The sequence below is a fragment of the Pseudochaenichthys georgianus genome, chromosome 22, assembly GCF_902827115.2.
Source record: "Pseudochaenichthys georgianus chromosome 22, fPseGeo1.2, whole genome shotgun sequence".
Classification (NCBI taxonomy): domain Eukaryota; kingdom Metazoa; phylum Chordata; class Actinopteri; order Perciformes; family Channichthyidae; genus Pseudochaenichthys; species Pseudochaenichthys georgianus.
In genome coordinates, this window is record NC_047524.1 from 34740719 (window position 1) to 34756955 (window position 16237).

Sequence of the window (16237 nt, forward strand, 5' to 3'; positions counted from 1 at the left end):
AATTGTGCTTTTATTACATGTACAGCACTTTGGCTTGACCAAAAATCATTTTGAAATGTGCTCTATAAATACAACTTGAATTGATATTATTGTATATCACAGAAATACTGTTATGTGTACTTCAGGAAATACAGTGCTGTTTGTAGTTTTTTCTAAATTGTTCATGAATTAATCTGTCAGATGTACACAAGTTGTTGGCCTTTTACAATGTATTAGTGTATTATATAATGTATTTATGCACGTTTCCCTTTTATTAACAGGCATCCAGGCCACAGTGTCTTTCAAAAATGTTGGCACTAAAACTTCAACCTACCCAGAATTCACCTTAGCATCTACACCAATAAAGGGCCCAGGATTGGGACATAGCAAGAGACCTCGACTAGAGTTGGAGCAGGAACAAGGAGAGACTTCGATTGAATTTGAAGAGACTCTGGATTCGAGTTACCACCCTGATGATATTGTAGAAGAATCTGACGTATCGTAAGTTTGGTATATTTGGTACACATTACTATTACTGTTGTTCAGAGTTGACATCTATGTATTGTTAATTTTGTTTTGTTACATTAGACTTCAGACACGATCCACGCACAGTGACGCAAAGTACATTGTGTTTGAAAGCTGCCTCGGACAGCTGTTTGAAAAATATCCGGTTTGTAAGACAGACTGTGATGTCCAAAAACGAAAAAACTTTTGGGGCGTTCACACAGCGTTGTCCAAACTGCAGTTACTTCAGACAATGGGAGAGCCAGCCCATCATTGGAAGTACCCCGGTTGGCAACTTACAATTATCTGCTGCTACATACTTCACTGGTGCTTCCTTCGTACCCTAATAGAGCTGTTGCGTGAGTGAGGACGCTGGCGTGTTTGTCGCCGCTTCACTTCGTAGCCAAAAATCGTGTTTTCTGTGCTGTTTTTTTTCGCGTGTTTCTGTGTTCTAACAACCACAAATCCACTGCAAATAGTCTTCTAAAAGCTATCATAACTGTCTGGATCTATCGACTGTGTACCTATTACACTTACACATTCTCCAACGATCAGCTATCACTGCTAGCTGACGATCGGCTGTCACTGCTAGCCGCCGTTCAGCCGCTAGCTCCTGCGTAGCTACCAGCCATCCTCTTCAACCTGGGATCTCTGGAGCTCCATTTCCTTCTCCACATCCCCAGTCTGTCCCCTCAACTCAGCTGCTACCCAGTTTCTTGTTAGCATTTCATTGCTAGCCACTGCTGGCTTCTCAATATAGCTGCCGCCTAGCCCCTGCTTAGCAGCTCGTAGCTAGCCGCTGCTCCTCTGTACCGCTGTGCCTGCTGACATGGCTCTCTGGAAATATTCCGCTCTGCAAATGTGTAATCTTGTCTGCCACAACACTCCTAACTGCCTCACTACAATACGATCATTTGGACTCCTTCGCCGTCCCCGCTATGTGCATAGGGCTGCACGTCGCAAGTTTGTTAACTCTGACCATGACATCCCCACCACACAGACAGACAGGTGGTCCGTCGCACTTCGACGACGTCATCAGAGCACACCCTACGTGCATAGCTGTAATCACTTGCCCCCCTCATTACTCGCACTGTCTCCTTCACCCACTCAGCCCCCTAGTTCACCACCAGTCTCCGTGCCATGAAAGCCTCTGGCCGCCAACTGGAGCGGCTCCACAAAAAATCTGGCCTCACCGTCCATCTGGAGGCGTATAGAGAACATGTCAAATCCTACAAGGACGCCCTCTCAAAAGCTAAGGCACACTACTACTCCTCACTCATCGGTGACCAGCAACACCACCCCCGTATGCTCTTCTCCACCATAAACCGCCTACTCCGCCCAATTGACCCTCCCAACCCAGCAGACGCCCCCGAGCTTTGCACCAGGTTCCTTGACTTCTTTGAGGACAAAGTCAAATCCATCCACCAGGATCTCCAGGCCTCTGTCCCATCCCATCCACATGCCACACCACCTCCAGTCAGTGTTCGCTCAACTCAACACCTGCTTCAATGTTGTCTCTCCTCCTTTGCACCAGTGGATGCCACACAGGTTACCAAACTTGTCTCAAAAGCTAAGGATACAACCTGCTCCCTCGACCCCATGCCCTCTGCCCTGGTCAAAACTTGCCTACCCATTCTCTGCTCCACCATTGTTAAAATCATCAACTCCTCCCTGGAATCAGGCAAGGTTCCCGCCGTCCTCAAGATAGCAGCTGTCACCCCCATCATCAAAAAACCTGGTCTGGACCCCGAGGACCCCAGCAACTTCCGGCCGATCTCCAACCTTCCTTTTCTTAGCAAGATCATGGAAAGAGCAGTTGCTGCCCAGCTCCACCATCATATGTCCGACCATGAGCTCTACGAACCCTTCCAATCAGCCTTCAGATCCAACCACAGCACAGAGACGGCCCTTATTAAAATAACCAATGACCTCCTCATAGCCACCGATTCAGGCCTCGTCAGCATCCTCATCCTCCTGGACATCTCCGCCGCATTCGACACAGTCTCCCACACTATCCTACTCAACCGCCTATCCGTCTACCTTGGCCTCTCTGGTACAGCCCTCTCCTGGTTCCATTCCTACCTCTCCAACAGGCAACAGTTTGTGACCAACGGAAAATCCAGCTCTCCCCCAGCCCCTGTGAACCAAGGTGTGCCGCAAGGTTCAGTGCTCGGCCCCCTTCTATTCAACATCTACATGCTCCCCCTCGGTGAAATCATCCGCCGACATGGTCTCAACTTCCACTCCTATGCCGACGACACCCAACTCTACATCAGTACCAATCCATCATCCCAGCTACCCCCACTGTCACTTGTCAACTGCCTCAGCGACATCCAAGCCTGGATGTCAAAAAAATCTACTTAAACTCAACAATAACAAAACAGAGCTCATGGTTGTGGCCCCAAAAACACTGCTCCGGAAGGTTGGAGATCTGCTCCTCACCATCGATGGCGGCTCCATCCACCCTTCCCCTGAGCTTCGCAGCCTGGGCGTCACTCTGGACTCTAGCCTCACCTTCAACTCCCACATCAGGTCTACTGTCAAAACTGCTTTCTTTCACCTACGAAACATCTCCAGACTCCGGCCCTCTCTCCCCGTTGCAGAAACATTAATTCATACCTTCATCTCCTCTCGTCTGGACTACTGCAATGGAGTTCTGTTCGGGGTCACCAGCAAAGCCCTGGACAGGCTCCAGTACGTCCAGAACTCTGCAGCCAGGCTCCTCACCCACACTAAGCCCTGGCAACACATCACCCCTACCCTCATCCACCTTCACTGGCTCCCGGTCAAGTCACGCATCCAGTACAAACTCCTCCTGCTAACCTACAAATCTCTCCACTCCCTAGCCCCTCCATACATCTCTGACCTCCTTCAGCCCTACACCCCCTCTCGTCACCTGCGGTCTTCTGACAAAGGGCTGGTCTCCATCCAGCGCTCCAAGCTGAAAACATTTGGCAACAGAGCCTTCAGTGTCGCAGCCCCCACCCTCTGGAATTCTCTGCCCTCTGCAATCAGGAATGCAGACACTCTGGACACCTTCAAAAAACACCTCAAACACCATCTGTTCACTCAGGCCTTTGGCCTCAACTAATATACAGTCACTTATTTCCTGCTATTGCTCTGTATGATTATTATTACCTTTTGTTTTGTTACTTCCCATTGTAAAGCGTCCTTGGGTTTCGTGAAAGGCGCTATATAAATTGAAATTATTATTATTATTATTTTTCTTCCAACTAAAAAAGGTATTTTACCATCTAACATCCATAGCATATGAAAAATGACAGAAGTGGACTTTTTCAAATACTTGTCCTGCTTTTCTATTTATTCATAGATATGCAGAGCCATGCAGCTGGAGATCTTCCAGTATGAGACCTTCAGGAGCATGCTAGGCATTATCTGGAGCCTGCTATTATCCACAAGTGGAAAACTGATCAGCTGAAGATTTTCCAGCAACTACACCACCAGGGGGGAAAGGTCACAGTTGCAGGAGATATGAGAGCAGACTCTCCAGGTAAGCAGAAACATTTAAAAACACTTCACTTCCTTCATAAGATAGGTAAGATAAGTTGTAATGTTCTGATGGGCTGGTGATGTTTTTGTAATTTTACTCAAGATTCAATAACACTCCACAAAGTTGAGAAAATACTCAACAACAAGAGAGTTCTCAAAGATGTGCAAAAGCTAAGCCATCACTACCAGACCTCATCCCTGGAGTCGTTCCACAGCTTGATTCTGCGTTTTGCCCCCAACAATGTGGTTTTTCCCTTCATGGGAATGTTGTGCAGGTAATACACTGTATAATGTATTCAGTAGCATCTTATAACACAGTGACTGTTTAGTGGCATGAGGGTTTTATTCTGTCATAACACAAAGTCTTATTTTACTATTCTATAGGTTGTGTCTAGCAGCCATGCATCACAATGAGAATGCTGACCGTGAGCAAGCCACAACAGCTGCAGGACTACCTGTGTACAGATTGGCCTATCCAAAATCAAGGAGGGGAGAATGCACCGCAAAGCCTGTAAAGAAGGAGCCTACATACAGTAAGTTGTCAACATTTTTTTTGTTACAAACATAAATTACATTTTAAATTATTATAGCACAAAGTACCAAAGAACTGGCCAGATCTATGGAGAACCGAGATGACTGCAACAGACGATGGAGGGCTAGACCGAGGACGACCTAGAGAGATAGCCACACTGAATTATATGTACAATGAAAGAATAAAAGAGAAATGAATAAGTGTATACAAATAATTAATTATTATATGAATGTTATATTTTTCGGTGTACGTGGGTGAGCTGATGAGGCTGGTGTTTGAAGAAGTCTTTGAGGACCCAACACCCTTTGTGGAGGAGATGAATAAAATCAACATCCCAAAGGACCTGTCTACTCAATTTGACAGGCCCTCAAAGGAGGAAGTGGTAGCCTGCCATGTCTCACGTTTTAGTCTAGGGACGGTCGGAAGCCCACGTACTGTCCAGCCAGATCAGGGAACTCCTGGCGTATCTGGCGGACCACACACGACGGGATGACCACTCTGATTCCTCGTCCCAAAAAGCCCCAGCACCAGCTTATAGGCCAGATGCCTATAACGCCTATAAGAGGAGGAATGGATGATAACATATATGTGCTGTCCTGTTTTTCACCCTTACCCTCTAGCTGCTTGAACAACTGAATTTCCCCACAGGGATTAATAAAGGTCCATCTTATCTCATACAGTGTATATATGTATATATACACATCAATTTGTACATTTATCAAAATAAAGTTTGATGGAACTACTTGATAGCCTTTCTTCCCTGAATTATTTGCTCCTAGATCATTCATATATAGCAAACCATTATTTGATTTTTCATCTAATACAGTAGTAGTTTATTATAGCTAAAAATAACTTACTCTTCTTCAGTTCTACGCCTCAAAGGTCCATAATCAAACCGATAAATATTGTGGAGGTTCTGCAGGGTGTAGGGATTGAGGCAGTTTAGTTCTAGTGGTCAACCATGCACACAATGGGTTCTGGGACTTGGTGCAAGTTTGGTTAGTCAGCGGACACACTTGTTACTGTGATGTAGATAAATGCTGAAGTTCTAACATTACATCTGAAATGTAGCAGCTATACAAAATTAAAACGTTCCACTGTGAAAGCGCCTGCTGTATTCTTGTTTGGGACGGTGGATCAGGTCCATCACGGTCCGGTTCACTCTCAGGGTCGGACTCCGGTTCGGACATATATGGCTTTACTGACGCCATTTCATTTCTGCTACTCCGCTCAGAGCCGAAAAAACACCATGGGCGGAGCCTGTCTGGTGGTTGACAAATCAGAACAGAGGGGCCGAGCTGACCAATCGGAGCACACTGGGCTCACAGGGAGGGGGGGCAGGAGCTCCAACAAGCCGTTTAGGACAGAGAGTGAATACACATACTTTACAGAGATGCTGAATGAGAAACAAATGTGAGTTTAGAACATTGAACAATGTAAATCTATTCTAGTATACCTCAACAATGGAATTATGATCAGTGGAAATGGCCATGACATGTGACCTTTAAGTCTTTTAAAAGTGTTTTTTTTATAAATGTTTACATGGACTGCCCCCCCCCCCCCCCTTAGAGGAATTCATCCACAAAAACACACTGGACGCTGCACTAGGTCAGAAACCAGAGGAGACTGTGAAGTCCACCGCAGACGGACCACACTTTTGGACAAAATGTCCTCTCCGCTAAAGGCAGCTCTTTGTGGAAGAGCCTCCCAGCTGAGACACGGGATTGTCCCACTCTCAATAGGTTTAAAGGTCAACTCAAAGAATGGTTGAGAAACAAACAGACGTGCGATCACCGCTAAATGCACTTTAACACAGGGGTATCTCCTCCTGCACGTGATGTAGCTCTTGTATCTCCTCCTGCACTTTATGTATCGTAGCGGCTACATCGTACTGCCTTGTGGTAAATGCTTGTATGCTGCTCTTGCTCTTTCTGCATATCATATATTTCTGTTTGCCATGTATATAAATGTTATGTTCATAAATGTTGTATGTGAGGGACTACGGATGGAAATTAGCTCAAAGCTAAAATCCGGCTGATTACATTTCAAAGCATTATTTTGTTTAAAATGTTCATTAATGTGCACTGTCCCGGTTCAAATAAACGATTAAATTAAAAATCCATTACCACCACTAGAAATGTATATAAAAAAATCTATGAGATCTATTTGTGGCGGACAATATGTTATTGTGGCGGCCGTCACAAATGAATCGATGTATGGGAAACACTGGTCTTGTTGCCAGCATTCTGTATACACACACACACACCAGATGTGCACACACACACCAGATGTGCACACACACACACACACACACACACACACACACATACCATGTATACATCACTTCAGGGGACATGACATTGACTTACATGCATTTCCTGGAGACTTATCCTAACCTTAACCATAACCAACACATGCCTAACCCTAACGCTTACCCTAACCAAGTATTCACCCTAAAATGAATGATTCCCCTCATGGGGACCTCCATTATGTTCCCATAAGGGAGGTGACACACGTGACTGTGTAAACAGATTTAGGTCCCCACAAGGATAGTAATGCTAGGCCACACACACACACCTCGTGAAGTTTGCTGACGACACGACCGTCATCGGCCAGATCACCGACGGCAGCGAGACGGCATACAACCTGACATCTTGGTGCCAGAATAACAACCTCCATCTCAACGTCAGCAAAACCAAGGAGCTGATGTGGATTACAGGAAGCAGCAGGGAGAGGGACACGCCCCCATCGCCACCAATGGGACTACGGTGGAGAGAGTCAGCAGCTTCAGGGTCCTCGGGGTCCACATCACTGAGGACCTGACATGGACTCTTCACACCATCAACAAAACAGCTCGACAGCGGCTCTTCTTCCTCCGCAGGCTGAGGAGGTTCAACATGGACTCCAAGATACTCTGACCTTCTACAGGTGCTCCATAGAGAGGATCCTGACCTTCTACAGGTGCACCATATAGAGGATCCTGACCTTCTACAGGTGCACCATAGAGAGGATCCTCACCTTCTACAGGTGCACCATAGAGAGCATCCTGACCTTCTACAGGTGCACCATAGAGAGGATCCTGACCTTCTACAGGTGCTCCATAGAGAGGATCCTGACCTTCTACAGGTGCACCATAGAGAGGATCCTCACCTTCTACAGGTGCTCCATAGAGAGGATCCTGACCTTCTACAGGTGCTCCATAGAGAGCATCCTGACCTTCTACAGGTGCTCCATAGAGAGGATCCTGACCTTCTACAGGTGCTCCATAGAGAGGATCCTGACCTTCTACAGGTGCTCCATAGAGAGCATCCTGACCTTCTACAGGTGCACCATAGAGAGCATCCTGACCTTCTACAGGTGCTCCATAGAGAGGATCCTGACCTTCTACAGGTGCTCCATAGAGAGGATCCTGACCTTCTACAGGTGCTCCATAGAGAGCATCCTGACCTTCTACAGGTGCACCATAGAGAGCATCCTGACCTTCTACAGGTGCTCCATAGAGAGGATCCTGACCTTCTACAGGTGCTCCATAGAGAGGATCCTGACCTTCTACAGGTGCTCCATAGAGAGGATCCTGACCTTCTACAGGTGCTCCATAGAGAGGATCCTGACCTTCTACAGGTGCTCCATAGAGAGGATCCTGAGGATCCTGACCTTCTACAGGTGCTCCATAGAGAGGATCCTGACCTTCTACAGGTGCACCATAGAGAGGATCCTGACCTTCTAGAGGTGCTCCATAGAGAGCATCCTGACCTTCTACAGGTGCTCCATAGAGAGCATCCTGACCTTCTAGAGGTGCTCCATAGAGAGGATCCTGACCTTCTACAGGTGCTCCATAGAGAGGATCCTGACCTTCTACAGGTGACCATAGAGAGGATCCTGACCTTCTACAGGTGCTCCATAGAGAGGATCCTGACCTTCTACAGGTGCTCCATAGAGAGGATCCTGACCTTCTACAGGTGCTCCATAGAGAGGAATTAAGTCGGCACGGCGGCCCACATTGAAAATTACTTAGGCCTACCTTTGATGATCAAATCACTGAAACACAAAGTCCATCCTCCTGTCCTTTTGGATGAAGCACTTGCGGGCCATTCAGCTGATCCTTTGCCACTCCAGTTTATCATTGTAACTCAATCTTGAAAATGACTCGGTTAATAATTTCGCAACGATGTCATCATCACTATCACTGACATGAGCCATCATGAACGAACTTATGCTAATCATAAATATATCCATCATAAATCTATCGATTAGATTTATGATTAGAAAATAATAAAAGTAGGACGTGTGGATATTATCCGGCTGAACAAAACGTGCATTTATCTAACAGGTTCGTTTTCCACAGACCTTATTTCGAGCTATTTTCCAAAATCCTATGGAGAAATCCCGTTGCTTTCTGTCGAGGGAATCCGAGCGAAGCTTACTTCCGGGTTTTAGGACGCGTTACTGCACCACTTGCATAGACCTCACAGTGGGCGGAACTTGTCATAAAGTCCGCGAAAATAAAGCCCGCCCATTTAGAGGGAAGATATGATTGGTCAATTTTACTGTCATTTGATATTACGCTCTCATTGAGTTACTATAGCTGGCCCTCTGTGAATGTAGAGAGGGACCAAGCTCTCCCGTCTTCACAGTAGGCTTGTTTGAGACAAGCAAGACCTGCGCAGACCTGCGCAGTTGCGATCAACATCTTGCTAGTGCGTTGCATGATGGTTAGTCATTTTGTCCGACTTGCTCTGGAGGCTCGCCCACATGAGACTTTGAAATCTCGCGGGACAAAGACGCCCGCAGCCTTGAGAGCGAGGCGAGGCGAGTTGGCGCAGTTGCTCTCCACGAGCTGCGGAAGCGAAATGCTTGATGGGAAACGGCTCGCTGGTATCTCGAGCTGAGCGCTCATTGGTGGTTTTTACCACGTGCTGCTGATGAAACTCTCCAATTGGCTGGCAAAAGTTTGTTGTTGTTTTGTGTCAGTTTTACGTCGCCACTTCCATTCCCATTTTTCATCATTGTTCCACAATGTTTATCATCATGAAATTAATATCTATATATTTTATACTATACTGCTTACCGTTTTCATACTTTATATATCTTAGCATATTCATACACACTGTTCCTACTGCTCACAGGCTGCTGTGTATATCTAGTGTAGGCTATTCATACCCCTCACTGTTTATTCATCATTCAATTCATTCTACATGTTATTCTGTAGATTGTGTACATTACTTTTCACTTTACTGCTTGTTGCACTCCTGGTTAGAAGCTAAACTGCATTTCGTTGTCTCAGTACCTGTAATATGTGCAATAACAATAAAGTTGAATCTAATCTTGAGCAGGAACAGATATATTTACATCTGACATTAACGATTAAACACGTGTGCATTCTTTATAAATGCAAACCGAGTCAAGCCGACTCCGGAGGTGGCAGTATGCACCTTAAAGTTGTTTGCAATCCGCCAAAAAACCGAGAGAAGAAGAAGAAGAAGAAGAAGAAGAAGAAGAAGAAGAAGAAGAAGAAGAAGAAGAAGAAGAAGAAGCCGATTCCGAGCTGTCCGACTTCAGGCGAGCTTTTTGAGACCTCCCCCGGCTGCGATCGGCTACTCTCGTCTACTTTCGAGACGAGCCGCAACGCGTCTCAAACAAGCCTACTAGAGCCCTAGAGTATCTCTAGGGCTCTGAAGCCTAGTAACTCGCAGAGACGGCATTTAACCCTTCACATTCCAACAGAAACTGAACAGCCAGATTCGAAGGATTTATTTCTTTGGAAATATTATTTTAAATACAATTCAATGAAGTTATTTTGGTAAAACTAATGAAAAATGTAACAACAACAAAATATAAAAAATAATATTTTAAAAAAAATGGTTTTTTTTATAATGTTTTCAAATATTATTTTTTAGAATATCTTAGGCCCTCACAGAGGGCCCTGACGGCTCGCCACTGCTGTACACACACAAACACTCATACTCACACTAGGGCGTGGATACACACCAAATAAGTGATTACACGCCCCAGTGGCTGCATTATGATCTCACACCTAAGGCATCATGGCTGATGGTGCTCAGATGGCAAAAAAGGAGCTATGAAGCAGAAGATGGAGAAGATAACTGTAGCCTGTGATATCGACCAAGCCAGTTGTCCCTCATTTGCATATGCATGCACAGACACGTACACACAGAGATTATAAAATGAAGGTCTAGAGACTGTAGAATATGTTGTGAAAGATAAAAGGTATCCCATAAAACATGGTTGAATAGAATCGGAGGGATGAAACCCTCTGTAATGGTCACACATGCAGAGCACACAGCACACAGTGACATGTGTGCTCTGCTTTAACCTATCCTAGCACCAGGAGTCTAGTACGAGGAGCAGTGGGCAGCTATTGTACAGCGCCCGGGAGCATGGGAGTGGGGGGGAAGGGGGTTGTCCGGTGCCTTGTTCAAGGGCACCACGGCAGGGCAGGAGGTGAACTGGGACCTTTCCAAGTAGCAGTGCACACTCCATATTTAGGTCTGGTCGGGGACTGGCGACCCTATGGCTCCCAGTCCAAGCCTCTACTGACTGAGCTGCATCACTCTGATGCCAGCTTTTTCTAGTGTGTTTTTAAACTTCCTCTTTAATTGGAAGAACTCCTTTACTTAAGAAAAAAGCAACAAAACAAAATAAAAATACTGACTTGCAAATAAATGTCATGCATGCATTGTGAAGTACAAAAGTATTAAAATCGAAATATACTTAAAGTACCAAGGTACAAGTACTTATTATGAAGTATGGCCAATTTGAGTTTAATATATATTCAATTATTGTTCTTTAATTATTGATGCATTAATGTGCATCACTTCAATGTTGCACTTGGTTAAGGGATAATATATTTTATATACCGATCGGTACCTATAATTAGTTATGCTTTAATAGTTGATTTAGAATGATTGTACTGATAATCTAAAGCAGTAAATGTACATCTGTAGACAGCATCCTTTCTATGTCCTAGCGTAAGGGGGGTGCCTGGAGGCTGGAGAACTCAGCCATGGCCCTGATCATCCTGTCAATGTTAGCACAGGCGCTCAAAATGCTCAACAGAATATTTAGAGAAGGCAGCGAGACATTGACCTTTGTTTTGTTCAGTGCAGCGACTCACTTCTATTTGATCCCAATGCTACCGAGGCCCTGACAAGGATACATCATCACAGTGTGCATAAATCTCAGTCATTGTGTGTCTCGTAATGAACATTGCGTCAAGGGGGCTGCAGAAGGAACATTTCAATGCATATATTTGACTTTTCAGCCAATCAGGCAGTTTAGCCCCAAAGCATTACTGAATATGATTTATTATAAACCCCTGTTGTAAAGCATCAGCTATCCGCACCTGGACGCAAGATACAGGGAGAGAGGGAACAAAGAATAAAGAGGCAAAGTGAAAAAGAGTAAATCCTCAGCCCCTTCTGTAACACTGTAATCTGAGGTGAGGCAGTGTGGTGGAGGATGGCTGAAGGAGACAGAATCACAAGGGAGAGGGCTGAAGGGCGGGAGGCAGTGGAAACGGTGGTGGGGGGGGTTAGAGGGGAACAGAAGATAACCATCAGTAATTTCAGCATGCTGGCGGATTTCCATTTGTTTGGTGGCTTGACCAATGATGCGTTGAGATGTCTGCAGCACGGCAGTGTGGAGCTGGAACACAGCGCGGGGTGGGGGGTGGAGCCGCTGAGGCATTCGCTCAGAGGAAGAGAAGAAGCTGCCATTTTGATGGCATTAGAGCTGTTCAGGCAATGTGTCTGTGTGTCTCTCTCTCTCTCTCTCTCTCTCTCTCTCTCTCTCTCTCTCTCTCTCTCTCTCTCTCTCTCTCTCTCTCTCTCCTACTACTAGTGAGATTTAAGCTAGATTTAGCTGCACGTTTATCCCTGCCTAAACGTGCCTCCATTGTTACGCCACTTCACAGCTGGTGTGTAAGCTAGTTGCTATGCGAGCCTCCACAGCGTGAACTACAGGGGGGTTACAATCAACGCCATCCCAGGAGGGGCTGTTTCTCTCGGACGCCCAACTACACCAGGCTTATGGTGATTGAATTAAAAAATAGTTTTTGTTTGGAAATAAATTGTAATCCCTAATCTATCTACGTACACACATATGGAGGCAGTAGAAACTCATCTAAAACCAACAAATTCATCAAAGTCATTTGAGTGTGTGTGAGTGTGTTTGTGTAACATCTGCACATCTTCCCACATATGCAGATAAAAGATGACCAAATCCACTCTGACACATGCACACGCACAGTCACACACACACACACACACACACACACACACACACACACACACACACACACACACACACACACACACACACACACACACACACACACACACACACACACACACACACACACAAAGTCATAACCCTCTGAGGCATGACGATTGTCCCTCTGGGCTTTTATTTACTACCGGACATAATGCCACATCCCCAAACCCCCCCCCCCATCCCTATCCCACACACACACACACACACACACACACACACACACACACACACACACACACACACACACACACACACACACACACACACACACACACACACACACACACACACACTCCTTATTGGCTATTATCTGGGCTGTTGGATCCTATGTTGATACCTAATGAAGGGCCACGGTTGCAATTTCTCAGCTGACAGTCACCATGGTTACAGGAGAACATAGGAGGAGGAGGAGCAGGAGGAATTATTATTATTTAAAAGAGAGGAAAGTGAAATCTGAAAGAGATAAAAATGGGCAGAGGTAGTTCAATGACTAATAATTGATGTTATTTAAAACATATTTTAATACATTCCGGGTGTTACAGCAACCAATACTGAGAAGATAGAAAAGGTATAGTGAAAAGGTTAAATAACATTCATGTGTTACTCTCTGTTTGATTCTACCGGTCTGCTTGAGGTAAATAAATTCAACTTGCAGCATGTTAAACAAATGAGCCCCTTCTTAAGTGTGGATGCTGCAGAGTCACACCCCCCTGCATGACTCCATCCCCAGTGAACACTGTTTCACAACCTGCTCGTGTGCCTGAGCCACAACCCTGAGCCCAGAGAGCAGCTGCACGAGAGAGCTGTCCAGGTGTGTGACAGAGAGCCAGTCGTGCCACCTCTGGACCGTCCTGGAGAAACACCATTTCTTGAGTTTTGACCATTTCAAGTCTTTTAAAAGTATGTGTTTTTTTTATAAATGTTTACATGGACTGCCCCCCCCCCCCCCCTTAGGGGAACTCATCCACAGAAACACACTGGACGCTGCACCAGGTCAGAAACCAGAGGAGACTGTGAAGTCCACCGCAGACGGACCACTTTTGGACAAAATGTCCTCTCCGCTAAAGGCAGCTCTTTGTGGAAGAGCCTCCCAGCTGAGACACGGGTCGTCCCGCTCTCAATGGGTTCAAAGGTCAACTCAGAGAATGGTTGAGAAACAAACAGACGTGCGATCACCGCTAAATGCACTTCAACACAGGGGTATCTCCTCCTGCACGTACTGCCTTGTGGTAAATGCTTATGCTGCTCTTGCTCTTTCTGCATATCATGTATTTATTTGTTGCCATGTATATACATGTCACGTTCTTATATGTTGCATGTGATGGGACTACGGATGGAAACGAGCTCAAAGCTCAAATCCAGCTCATTTACACTTGTAAGCATTGTTTTTATTTTGTTCATCAGTGTGCTCTGTCCCGGTTCACATCAACAATTAAATGAAATGAATAATTAACTCTAAATGTAAACTGTATTTATGACATCATGGGTCCTGTTGTCATAGTGTGAACTATCCTTTCTGTCAGAAGCTCATCTCATAGAGATCTGGATTATTTAAGTTTCACGATATGTTCAAAAGAACCTTGATTCCTTCCTCCTTCATCCTTCCTCCTTCCTCCTTCCTCCTCTTCACTCCATCTTTTGTTCTTTCTTCCACTTGTGTTGTTTCTGTCAGCCACACTGCTGTGTGATCTCCAGCTCCTCTCCCGCTGCCAGTCACCATTTCTCTCTGACGGACACTTTGTCCTTTACCTCAAAGACATGATTGCATTTTGAGAGGGCGACATGAAAGGCCAGATTAATCACAACACTAACTCATTTCTAAAGGACCGCTGTAAGGTGACGGCAATGACACACACGGTCTGCACGCAGCGAGAGCGTCTCCGACAACGAGATGTGGCAGCACTAATACTGCTGCGCCCTGCCTAATGAGAGGGGACGTGTGTGTGTGTGTGTGTGTGTGTGTGTGTGTGTGTGTGTGTGTGTGTGTGTGTGTGTGTGTGTGTGTGTGTGTGTGTGTGTGTGTGTGTGTGTGTGTGTGTGTGTGTGTGTGTGTGTGTGTGTGTGTGTGTGTGTGTGTGCTTGGCATTGTGGGTTCTTCATTAATGTGGCAACATTCCAAATAAAGAAATGTGCAATGTTTGGTTTTGGAGTGTATGAACGACATGTATTTGTTTGTGTTATAGTTGTTTAATATGATCACAGTTGTGTGTATATCATTTTTACTGTCGTTGTTTTTTTTTAATTAATTTGAACGATTAAAATAACATACTGAAACTCGTAGTCACAGACTGGCAATGGCTACATTACATTTACACATATAACCAGCCCACTGTTCAGCACATGCTGCTCAGCTGGGGCTTTCACTGAGCGGCCCGTCTCTCTGGTGCTGCTTCCGCATCCGCTTTGCTTCTGTTCATGTTGTTGGAATATATACTAAATATATATTGTTTACACACACACACACACACACACACACACACACACACACACACACACACACACACACACACACACACACACACACACACACACACACACACACACACACACACACACACACACACACACACACACACACACACACACACACACACGTAAGCATTTGTGTCAGCATGAAGTGACAGTGGTGGGGGGTAAGATGGTTTGAAGAAGATAGTAAGTGATTTTGGATAACAGCAGGGAAGCCCATCACTCACACACACACACACACACCCGCGAGCAGCAGACACACAATGGGCCTCGGCAGGCCTTCCTGAGGCTAAGTGGCGTTAACCTCTTTCTCTCATGGGGCCCAGACAAAAGCCCCAGAGGAGCGCTAATAATCACCTCCTCTCCGGACCCTCCCCCACTCAAGCTCCATGTCTGGGCTCTGCAGTATAGCATCGTGCAGGGACACAACATGTAATGGAAACACAACATGAGCTTACACATTACTTCGAACAAAGAAAAGCTGAAAAAGAACAATAGCCGAAGGTCTGGATGTGAACGAGTCACGTTGGAGGCTGGATCTGTGGACCCTCACAAATCACCTGGGCAGACCCTCGGTGCTGACAGGGACTTCTCTGCGGCAGGACGGCAGATGAAGCATTGATCACTCTGAGTGCATTTCTAAATGTTGATCAGGTCTGAATATAAACTATCAATATAATATCAATTCAACTTATATTTATTTCTTTCCATATGGGACAACAAGTCAAACAGTGAACATTGTCCATGGACTATTTAAAGAGAAGCACATCTTGATTCTGTCCTGAACTTTTCTCCTCCATAGCATCACGGTAACCATGACCACTGCTAACGGTTTGCACTGGTTTGATGAATATATAAAGTCTTCTTGTAAAATGCACACGTGAAAGACAAACACACTCATGAGCTGCTCCTCTCAAGACAAACACAACATGACAAGTACAGGCTCATGTG

The 16237-nt window shown here is 45.5% G+C and overlaps 1 protein-coding gene and 1 pseudogene across 1 annotated transcript in view; one reads left to right on the plus strand and one right to left on the minus strand.

The window, feature by feature from the left end:
* Window positions 1-16237, minus strand: part of nrxn3a (neurexin 3a) — a 280401-nt gene that overhangs the window by 176774 nt on the left and 87390 nt on the right. The gene's annotated exons all lie outside the window — the stretch shown is intronic.
* The window catches only part of LOC139432907 (piggyBac transposable element-derived protein 4-like), a 28728-nt pseudogene continuing 24495 nt past the window's right edge, over window positions 12005-16237 (plus strand).